General features: G+C 43.3%; 1 protein-coding gene across 1 annotated transcript in view; it reads right to left on the reverse strand.

Annotated features, from left to right (window-relative positions):
* FAM228B (family with sequence similarity 228 member B) overlaps positions 1 to 10,084 on the reverse strand; it is a 112,042-nt gene that overhangs the window by 74,184 nt on the left and 27,774 nt on the right. Inside the window, 1 exon segment of the mRNA XM_077960087.1 lies at positions 7,408 to 7,496. The gene's annotated coding sequence lies outside the window, so the exon portion shown is untranslated.

Here is a 10,084-nt window from a genome sequence, read left to right on the forward strand (position 1 = left end):
AAAATAAATTTAATTTAATTTAATTTAAAAATAAAAAATAGGAAGATAATTAATTTCGAACTCAGTTCCATTCTAGCAATAAGTAGTATTCATCCACATATACAACTATTGGGAAAAATTCAGCCCTACCAACTACCATTAAGAATGTATTTCCAGGCTGGGCACGGTGACTCACGCCTGTAATCCCAGCACTTTGGGAGGCTGAGAGGGGCGGATCATGAGGTCAGGAGATCGAGACCATCTTGGCTAATACGGTGAAACCCCATCTCTACTAAAAATACAAAAAATTAGCCGGGCGTGGTGGCAGGCGCCTGTAGTCCCAGCAACTCAGGAGGCTGAGGCAGGAGAATGGCGTGAAACCGGGATGCGGAGCTTGCAGTGAGCCAAAATCGCGCCACTGCACTCCAGCCTGGGCCACAGAGCAAGACTCCGTCCCTAAAAACAAAAAAAAAAGAATGTATTTCCAATTGCGTTTTATGTTTGATAATTATTATTTAAAATAATACATATTGTTTTGATCAATTGTGGACTAATAATATCATAATAATAAATCCAAAAGAAATGTAATACTTATAGTAGTCCTGTGGTCACAGAAAATAATTTTTTAAATTAATGTCAATTTACATATGTATTTTTGTTGCAGATAAGAATGATCAGTAAAGCATAAAATATAGCAGAATATGATTCAATGAAAAAAGTGGAATGAAAATATGAGTAGTAGAAGAAAAATAAGGTTGTAAAACTTTTTTTTATTATTATACTTTAAGTTCTAGGGTACATGTACACAACGTGCAGGTTTGATATGTAGGTATACATGTGCCACGGTGGTTTGCTGCACCCATCGACTCATTCACATTAGGTATTTCTCCTGACGCTATCCCTCCACCAGCCCCCACCTGACAGGCCCTGGTGTGTGATGTTCCCCACCCTGTGTCCAAGTGATCTCATTGTTGAATTCCCACCTATGAGTGAAAACATGTGCTATTTGGTTTTCTGTCCTTGTGATAGTTCGCTGAGAATAATGATTTCCAGCTTCATCCATGTCCTTGCAAAGGACATGAACTCATCCTTTTTTATGGCTGCATAGTATTCCATGGTGTATATGTGCCGCATTTTCTTAATCCAGTCTGTCATTGATGGACATTTGGGTTGGTTCCAAGTCTTTGCTATTGTGAATAGTGCCACAGTAAACATACATGTGCATGTGTCTTTATAGTAGCATGATTTATGATCCTTTGGGTATATACCCAGTAATGGGATTGCTGAGTCAAATGGTAATTCTAGTTCTAGATCCTTGAGGAATCGCCACACTGTCTTCCACAATGGTTAAACTAATTTACGCTTCCGCCAACAGTGTAAAAGCATTCCTATTTCTCCACATTCTCTCCAGCATCTGTTGTTTCATAACTTTTTAATGACTGCCATTTTAACTGGCACGAGATGGTATCTCATTGAGGTTTTGATTTGCATTTCTCTGATGACCAGTGATGATAAGCTTTTTTCATGTGTCTGTTGGCTGCATGGATGTCTTCTTTTGAGAAATGTCTGTTCATATCCTTTGCCCACTTTTTGATGGGGCTATTTGTTTTCTTCTTGTAAATTTGTTTCAGTTCTTTGTAGATTCTGGATATTAACCTTTGTCAGATTGGTAGATTGCAAAAATTTTCTCCCATTCTGTAAGTTGCCTGTTCACTCCAATGGTAGTTTCTTTTGCCATGCAGAAGCTCTTTAGTTTAATTAGATCCCATTTGCCTATTTTGGCTTTTGTTGCCATCGCTTTTGGTGTTTTAGTCATGAAGTCCTTGCCCAGGCCTATGTCCTGAATGGTATTGCCTAGGTTTTCTTCTAGGGTTTTTATGGTTTTAGGTCTACCATTCAAGTCTTTAATCCATCTTGAATTAATTTTTGTATAAGGTGTAAGGAAGGGATCCAGTTTCAGCTTTCTGCATGTGGCTAACCAGTTTTCCCAGCACCATTTATTAAATAGGGAATCCTTTCCCCATTTCTTGTTTTTGCCAGGTTTGTCAAAGACCAGATGGTTGTAGATGTGTGGTGTTATTTCTGAGGCCCCTGTTCTGTTCCATTGGTCTATATCTCTGTTTTGGTACCAGTACCATGCTGTTTTGGTTACTGCAGCCTTATAGCATAGTTTGAAGTCAGGTAGCATGATGCCTCCAGCTTAGTTCTTTTGACTTAGGATTGTCCTGGCAACGTGGGCTCTTTTTTGGTTCCATATGAACTTTAAAGCAGTTTTTTCCAATTCTGTGAAGAAAGTCATTGGTAGCTTGATGGGGATGTCATTGAATCTATAAACACTTTGGGCAGTATGGCCATTTTCATGATATTGATTCTTCCTATCCATAAGCATGAAATATTCTTCCATTTGTTTGTGTCCTCTTTTATTTCGTCGAGCAGTGGTTTATAGTTTTCCTTGAAGAAGTCCTTCACATCCCTTGTAAGTTGGATTCCTAGGTATTTTATTATCTTTGTAACAGTTGTAAATGGGAGTTCACTCATGATTTGGCTCTCTGTTTATCTGTTAATGGTGTATAGGAATGCTTGTGATTTTTGCACACTGATTTTGTATCCCGAGACTTTGCTGAAGTCGCTTATCAGCTTAAGGAGATTTGGGGCTGAGACGATGGCATTTTCTTTTTCTTTTTTTTTTTTTTTTGAGACGGGTGTCTCGCTGTGTCTCCCAGGCTGGAGTGCAGTGGCGTGATCTCGGCTCACTGCAAGCTCCGCCTCCCGGGTTCACGCCATTCTCCCGCCTCAGCCTCCCAAGTAGCTGGGACTACAGGCGCCCGCCACCACGCCCTGCTAGTTTTTTGTATTTTTAGTAGAGACGGGGTTTCACCATGTTAGCCAGGATAGTCTCGATCTTCTGACCTCGTGATCCACCCGCCTCGGCCTCCCAAAGTGCTGGGATTACAGGCTTGAGCCACCGCGCCCGGCCTGGAATTTTCTAAATATACAATCATGTCATCTGCAAACAGGGACAATTTGACTTCCTCATTTCCTAATTCAATACCCTTTATTTCCCTCTCTTGCCTGATTGCCCTGGCCAGAACTTCCAACACAATGTTAAATAGGAGTGGTGAGAGAGGGCATCCTTGTCTTGTGCCAGTTTTCAAAGGGAATGCTTCCAGTTTTTCCCCATTCAGTATGATATTGGCTGTGGGTTTGTCATAAATAGCTCATATTATTTTGAGATATGTTCCATCAATACCTAGTTTATTGAAAGTTTTTAGCATGAAGGGTTGTTGAATTTTGTCAAAGGCCTTTTCTGCATCTATTGAGATAATCATGTGGTTTTTTGTCATTGGTTCTCTTTATGTGATGGATTATGTTTATTGATATGCATATGTTGAACCAGCCTTGCATCCCAGGGATGAAGTCAACTTGATCGTGGTGGATAAGCTTTTTGATGTGCTGCTGGATTCGGTTTGCCAGTATTTTATTGAGGATTTTCGCATCAATGTTCATCAGGCATATTGGTCTAAAATTCTCTTTTTTTTGTTGTGTCTCTGTCAGGCTTTGGTATCAGGATTATGGTGGCCTCATAAAATGAGTTAGGGAGGATTCCCTCTTTTTCTATTGATTGGAATAGTTTCAGAAGGAATGGTACCAGCTCCTCTTTGTACCTCTGGTAGAATTTGGCTGTGAATCTGTCTGGTCCTGCACTTTTTTTGGTTGGTAGGCTATTAATTATTGCCTCAATTTCAGAGCCTGTTATTGCTCTATTCAGAGATTCAACTTCTTCCTGGTTTAGTCTTGGGAGGGTGTATATTTCCAGGAATTTATCCATTTCTTCTAGATTTTCTAGTTTATTTGCGTAGAGGGTTTATAGTATTCTCTGATGGTAGTTTGTATTTCTGTGGGATCAGTGGTGATATCCCCTTTATCATTTTTTATTGTGTCTATTTGATTCTTCTCTCTTTTCTTCTTCATTAGTCTAGCTAGCAGTCTATCAATTTTGTTGATCTTTTCGAAAAACCAGCTCCTGGATTCATTGATTTTTTGAAGGGTTTTTGTGTCTCTATCTCTTTCAGCTCTGCTCTGATATTAGTTATTTCTTGCCTTCTGCTAGCTTTTGAATTTGTTTGCTCTTGCTTCTCTAGTTCTTTTAATTGTGATGTTAGGGTGTCGATTTTAGATCTTTACTGCTTTCTCTTGTGGGCATTTAGTGCTATAAATTTCCCTCTACACACTGCTTTAAATGTGTCCCAGAGATTCTGGTATGTTGTGTCTTTCTTCTCATTGGTTTCAAAGAACATCTTTATTTCTGCCTTCATGTCGCTATTTACCCAGCAGTCATTCAGAAGCAAGTTGTTCAGTTTCCATGTAGTTGTGTGGATTTGAATGAGTTCTTTTTTTTTTTTTTTTTTGAGACGGAGTCTCGCTCTGTCGCCCAGGCTGGAGTGCAGTGGCGCGATCTCGGCTCACTGCAAGCTCCGCCTCCCGGGTTCACGCCATTCTCCTGCCTCAGCCTCCCGAGTAGCTGGGACTACAGGCGCCCACAACCGCGCCCAGCTAATTTTTTGTATTTTTAGTAGAGACGGGGTTTCACCGTGGTCTCGATCTCCTGACCTTGTGATCCGCCCGCCTCGGCCTCCCAAAGCGCTGGGATTACAGGCGTGAGCCACCGCGCCCGGCCTTGAATGAGTTCTTAATCCTGAGTTCTAATTTGATTGCACTGTGGTCTGAGAGACAGTTTGTTGTGATTTCTGTTCTTTTACATTTGCTGAGGAGTGCTTTACTTCCAATTATGTGGTCAATTTTAGAATAAGTGCAATGTGGTGCTGAGAAGAATGTATATTCTGTTGATCTGGGGTGCAGAGTTCTGTAGATGTCTATTAGGTCTGCTTGTTGCAGAGCTGAGTTCAAGTCCTGGATATCCTTGTTAACCTTCTATCTCGTTGATCTGTCTAATATTGACAGTGGGGTGTTAAAGTCTCCCATTATTATTGTGTGGGAGTCTAAGTCTTTTTGTAGGTCTCTAAGGACTTGCTTTATGAATCTGGGTGCTCCTTTATTGGGTGCATATATATTTAGGATAGTTAGCTCTTCTTGTTGAATTGATCCCTTTACCATTATGTAATGGCCTTCTTTGTCTCTTGATCTTTCTTGGTTTAAAGTCTATTTTATCAGAGACTAGGATTGCAACCCCTGCTTTTTTTTTTTTTTCCTTCCATTTGCTTGGCAGATCTTCCTCCATCCCTTTATTTTGAGCCTATGTGCATCTTTGCATGTGAGATGGGTCTCCTGAATACAGCACATTGATGAGTCTTCACTCTATCCAATGTGCCAGTCTGTGTCTTTTAATTGGGGCATTTAGCCCATTTACATTTAAGGTTAATATTGTTATGTGTGAATTTGATCCTGTCATTATGATGTTTGCTGGTTATTTTGCCCGTTAATTCATGCAGTTTCTTCATAGCATCAATGGTCTTTACAATTTGGCATGTTTTTGCAGTGGCTGGTACCAGTTGTTCCTTTCCATGTTTAGTGCTTCCTTCAGGAGCTCTCATAAGGCAGGCCTAGTGGTGACAAAATCTGTCAGCATTTGCTTGTCTGTAAAGGATTTTATTTCTCCTTCACTTATGCAGCTTAGTTTGGCTGGGTATGAAATTCTGGGTTGAAAATTCTTTCCTTTAAGAATGTTGACTATTGGCCCCTACTCTCTTCTTGTGGGTTTCTGCCGAGAGATCTGCTGTTAATATCATGGGCTTCCCTTTGTGGGTAACTCAACCTTTCTCTCTGGTTGCCCTTAACACTTTTTCCTTCATTTCAACCTTGGTGAATCTGACAATTATGTGCTTTGGGGTTGCTCTTCTCGAGGAGTATCTTTGTGGTGTTCTCTGTATTTCCTGAATTTGAATGTTGGCCTGCCTTGCTATGTTGGGGAAGTTCTCTTGCATAATATCCTGAAGAGTATTTTCCAACTTGGTTCCATCCTCCTTATCACTTTCAGGTACAGAAATCAATCAAACATAGATATGGTCTTTTCACATAGTCCCATATTGCCTGGAGGTTTTGTTCATTTCTTTTTACTCTTTTTTCTCTGACCTTGTCTTATCACTTTGTTTCATTAATTTGATCTTCAACCACTGATACCCTTTCTTCCACTTGATCAAATCGGCTATTGAAGGTTGTGCATGCATCACAAAGTTCTCATGCCATGGTTTTCAGTTCTATCAGGTCATTTAAGATCTTCTCTACACTGTTTATTCCAGTTAGCCATTCGTCTCATCTTTTTTCAATGGTTTTACTTCCTTGAGATGGGTTTGAACATCCTCCTTTAGCTTGGAGAAGTTTGTTATTACTGACCATCTGAAGCCTACTTCTGTCAACTCGTCAAAGTCATTCTCCATCCAGCTTTGTTCCTTTGCTGGCAAGGAGCTACGATCCTTTGGAGGAGAAGAGGCAGTCTGATTTTTAGAATTTTCAGCTTTTCTGCTCTGGTTTCTCTTCATTTTTGTGGTTTTATCTACCTTTGGTCTTTGATGTTGGTGACCTACAGATGGGGTTTTGGTGTAGATGACCTTTTTGGTGATGTTGATGCTATTGCTTTGTTTGTTTTCCTTCTAACAGTCAGGTCCCTCAGCTGCAGGTCTGTTGGAGTTTGCTGGAGGTTCATCCCAGACTCTGTTTTCCTGGGTATCACCAGCGGAGGCTGCAGAACAGCAAATATTGCAAAACAGCAAATATTGCTGCCTGATCCTTCCTCTGGAGACTTCATCCCAGAGAGGCAGCCGCCTATATGAGGTGTCTGTTGGCCCCTACTAGGAGGTATCTCCCAGTTAGGCTACGTGGGGGTCAGGGACCCACTTGAGGAGGCAGTCTGTCCGTTCTCAGAGCTTAAACGCTGTGATGGGAGAACCACTGCTGTCTTCAGAGCTGTCAGACAGGGACTTTTAAGTCTGCAGAAGTTGTCTGCTGCCTTTTGTTCAGCTATGCCCTGCCCACAGAGGTACAATCTAGAGGCAGTAGGCGTTATTCAGCTGCAGTGGGCTCCACCCAGTTGAAACTTCCCAGCTGCTTTGTTTACCTATTCAAGCCTTAGCAATGGCGGACACCCCTCCCCCAGTCAGGCTGCCGCCTCACAGTTCGATCTCAGACTGCTGCACTAGCAATGAGCAAGGCTCCGTGGGTGTGGGACCCACCGAGCCAGGCATGGGAGAGAATCTCCTTGTCTGCCAGTTGCTAAGACCTTGGGAAAAGCACAGTATTTGGGTGGGAATGTCCCATTTTTCCAGGTAGTCTGTTACGGCTTCCCTTGGCTAGGAAAGGGAAATCCCTCGCCCCTTGTGCTTCCAGGGAAAGGTGATGCCCCACCCTCCTTCAGCTAACCCTCCATGGGCTGCATCCACTGTCCAACCAGTCCCAGTGAGATGAACCAGGTACCTCAGTTGGAAATGCAGAAATCACCCATCTTCTGCGTTGATCACACTGGGAGCTGCAGACCGGAGCTGTTCCAGTTGTAAAACGTTTAACTGTTAAAGAAGAGTTCGGGTCTTTCTTAGTGGATGATTATATTAATAAATATCAAATTGCTCTAATATAAGACTGGAGTGCAGTGGCGCAATCTCGGCTCACTGCAACCTCTGCCTCCTGGGTTCAAGTGATTCTCCTTCCTCATCCTCGGGAGTAGCTGGGACTACAGGTGTGTGCCACCGTGCCAGGCTGTTTTTTGGTACTTTTAGTAGAGATGGGGTTTCACCATGTTGGCCGGGCTGGTCTCCAACTCGTGAACTCAAGTGATCTGCACACCTAGGCCTCCCAAAGTGCCAGGATTACAGGCATGAGTCACTGCACCTGGCCCAACAGATATATTTAAAAGCCTGATGTAGGCTGGGACTACAGGTGTGTGCCACATTTTGAGAGGCTGTAAACCCAACATTTTGAGAGGCCAAGGCAGGAGGATCCCTTGAGGCCAAGAGTTCAAGACAAGCTGAGGCAACATAGTGATACTGCTTCTATGAAAAATAGAAAAATTAGCCAGGCATGGTGTCATGTGCCTGTATTCCTAGCTACTAGGAAGGCTGAGGTGGGAGGATTCCTTGAGCTCAGGAGTTTGAGGTTACAGTGAGTTATGATCACACCATTGCACTCCAGCCTGGGCAACAGAATGAGACTCTGTCTCTTGGGGGGAAAAAAGCCTGTTGTAAGAGTTTAAAATGTCAGTATTTGAAGAAATAAGAAATCCTTATCTTTTGAACTATTTATATTCCAGGTGAATAATTTTAGATATCAACTTAAAAATGTGAGAGGAGGCTGGGAACAGTGGCTCACAACTGTAATCCCTGCACTTTGGTAGATGGAGGCAGGAAGATCACTTAAGCCCAAGAGTTGAAGACCAGCCTGAGCAACATGAAAGATCTTGTCTCTACCAAAACTTTAAAAAGTAGCCAGGTATGATGGCATGTGTCTGCAGTCCCAGGCACATGAGACTACTCGGGAGGCCAAGGCCCAGTTATTCAGGAGGCTGAGGCAGGAGGATCACTTGAATCCAAGAGGTCAAGGCTGCAGTAAGCTATGATGGTGCCACTGCACTCCAGCCTGGGTGACAGAGCAAGACCGTGTCTTTAAAAAAAAAAAAAAAGAGTATGGGCGATTCCTCAAGGATCTAGACCCAGAAATACCATTTAACCCAGCAATCCCATTACTGGGTATGTACCCAAAGGTTTATAAATCATTCTACTATAAAGACACATGCAGCCAGGAGCAGTGGCTCACACCTGTAATCCCAGCACTTTGGGAGGCTGAGGTGGGCAGATCACAAAGTCAGGAGTTCAAGACCAGCCTGGCCAATATAGTGAAACCCATCTCTATTAAAAATACAAAAAAAAAAATTAGCCCAGCTTGGTGGCGGGCACCTGTAGTCCCAGCTACTTGGGAGGCTGAGGAGAATCACTTGAACCTGGGAGGTGGAGGTTGCAGTGAGCCGAGATCATGCCACTGCACTCTAGCCTGAGTGACACAGCGAGATTCTGTCTCCAAAAAAAAAAAAAAAAAAGAAAGAAAGAAAGACACATGCACACATATGTTTATTGCAGCACTATTTACAATAGCAAAGACACTGAACCAACCCAAATGCCCATCAATGATAGACTGGATAAAGAAAATGTGACACATATACACCATGGAATACTACGCAGCCATAAAAAAGAATGAGATAATGTCCTTTGTAGGGACATGGATGAAGCTGTAAACCATCATCCTCAGCAAACTAACACAGGAACAGAAAACCAAATAGTGCATGTTCTCACTCATAAGTGGGAGTTGAACAATGAGAACACATGGACACAGGGAGGGGAACATCACACACCGGGGCCTATTGGGGGCTGGGGGGCAAGGGGAGGGAGAGCATTAGGACAAATACCTAATGCATGCCGGGCTTAAAGCCTAGATGACAGGCTTATAGGTGCAGCAAACCACCATGGCACATGTATAACTGTGTAACAAACATGTACCTTCAACACATGTATCCCAGAATTTAAAGTAAAATAAATAAAAATAAAAAGTGAGAGCGGACACATAGTTTTGGGACAGGCTTTTTGCCTATTTCAGAATAAAACTGTGTGCAGACTACCACCTGGAGTAAGGAGAAATGCCTTGAGCCCTGAGCCATGGTGGCAGGTGGCCGGGAAGATGGCAGAGGCAGGTAGCCAAACAGACAGCCCCAGAAGTCAGGGCGAACAAGGGGCCCATCGGGCAGATTCCAAGCCCTTCCCTCTCCCAGACCCTTCCTAAGTCTTCAGTCCTGGGATTTGCCCACCAGCGTCAGGGTGGGACGTCTTCCGAGGAAGGGGAGGAGGAGCCCAGGGAAGGTCTTGCAGGCACGGAAGCTGGCGCCGTACCCAGAGCTGAACTACTCCAGCTCCTTGGTGGGAAAAGTATCAACCTTGGTGCTGCTCCAGACCATGAGTCACCCCCGAGCTGTTGGGCTGCCCAAGCTTGGGCTTGGAATTAGAGAAGCTGCTGCCTCAAGGTGACTCAGCAGAACGTCACAGAACCCTCTGGAGGAGCTGGGCGCCCACTGGATGAGAGATTATCCCCCCAAACCCATTTAACTATCAGG

This window comes from Macaca mulatta, chromosome 13, assembly GCF_049350105.2.
Source record: "Macaca mulatta isolate MMU2019108-1 chromosome 13, T2T-MMU8v2.0, whole genome shotgun sequence".
Taxonomy (NCBI): domain Eukaryota; kingdom Metazoa; phylum Chordata; class Mammalia; order Primates; family Cercopithecidae; genus Macaca; species Macaca mulatta.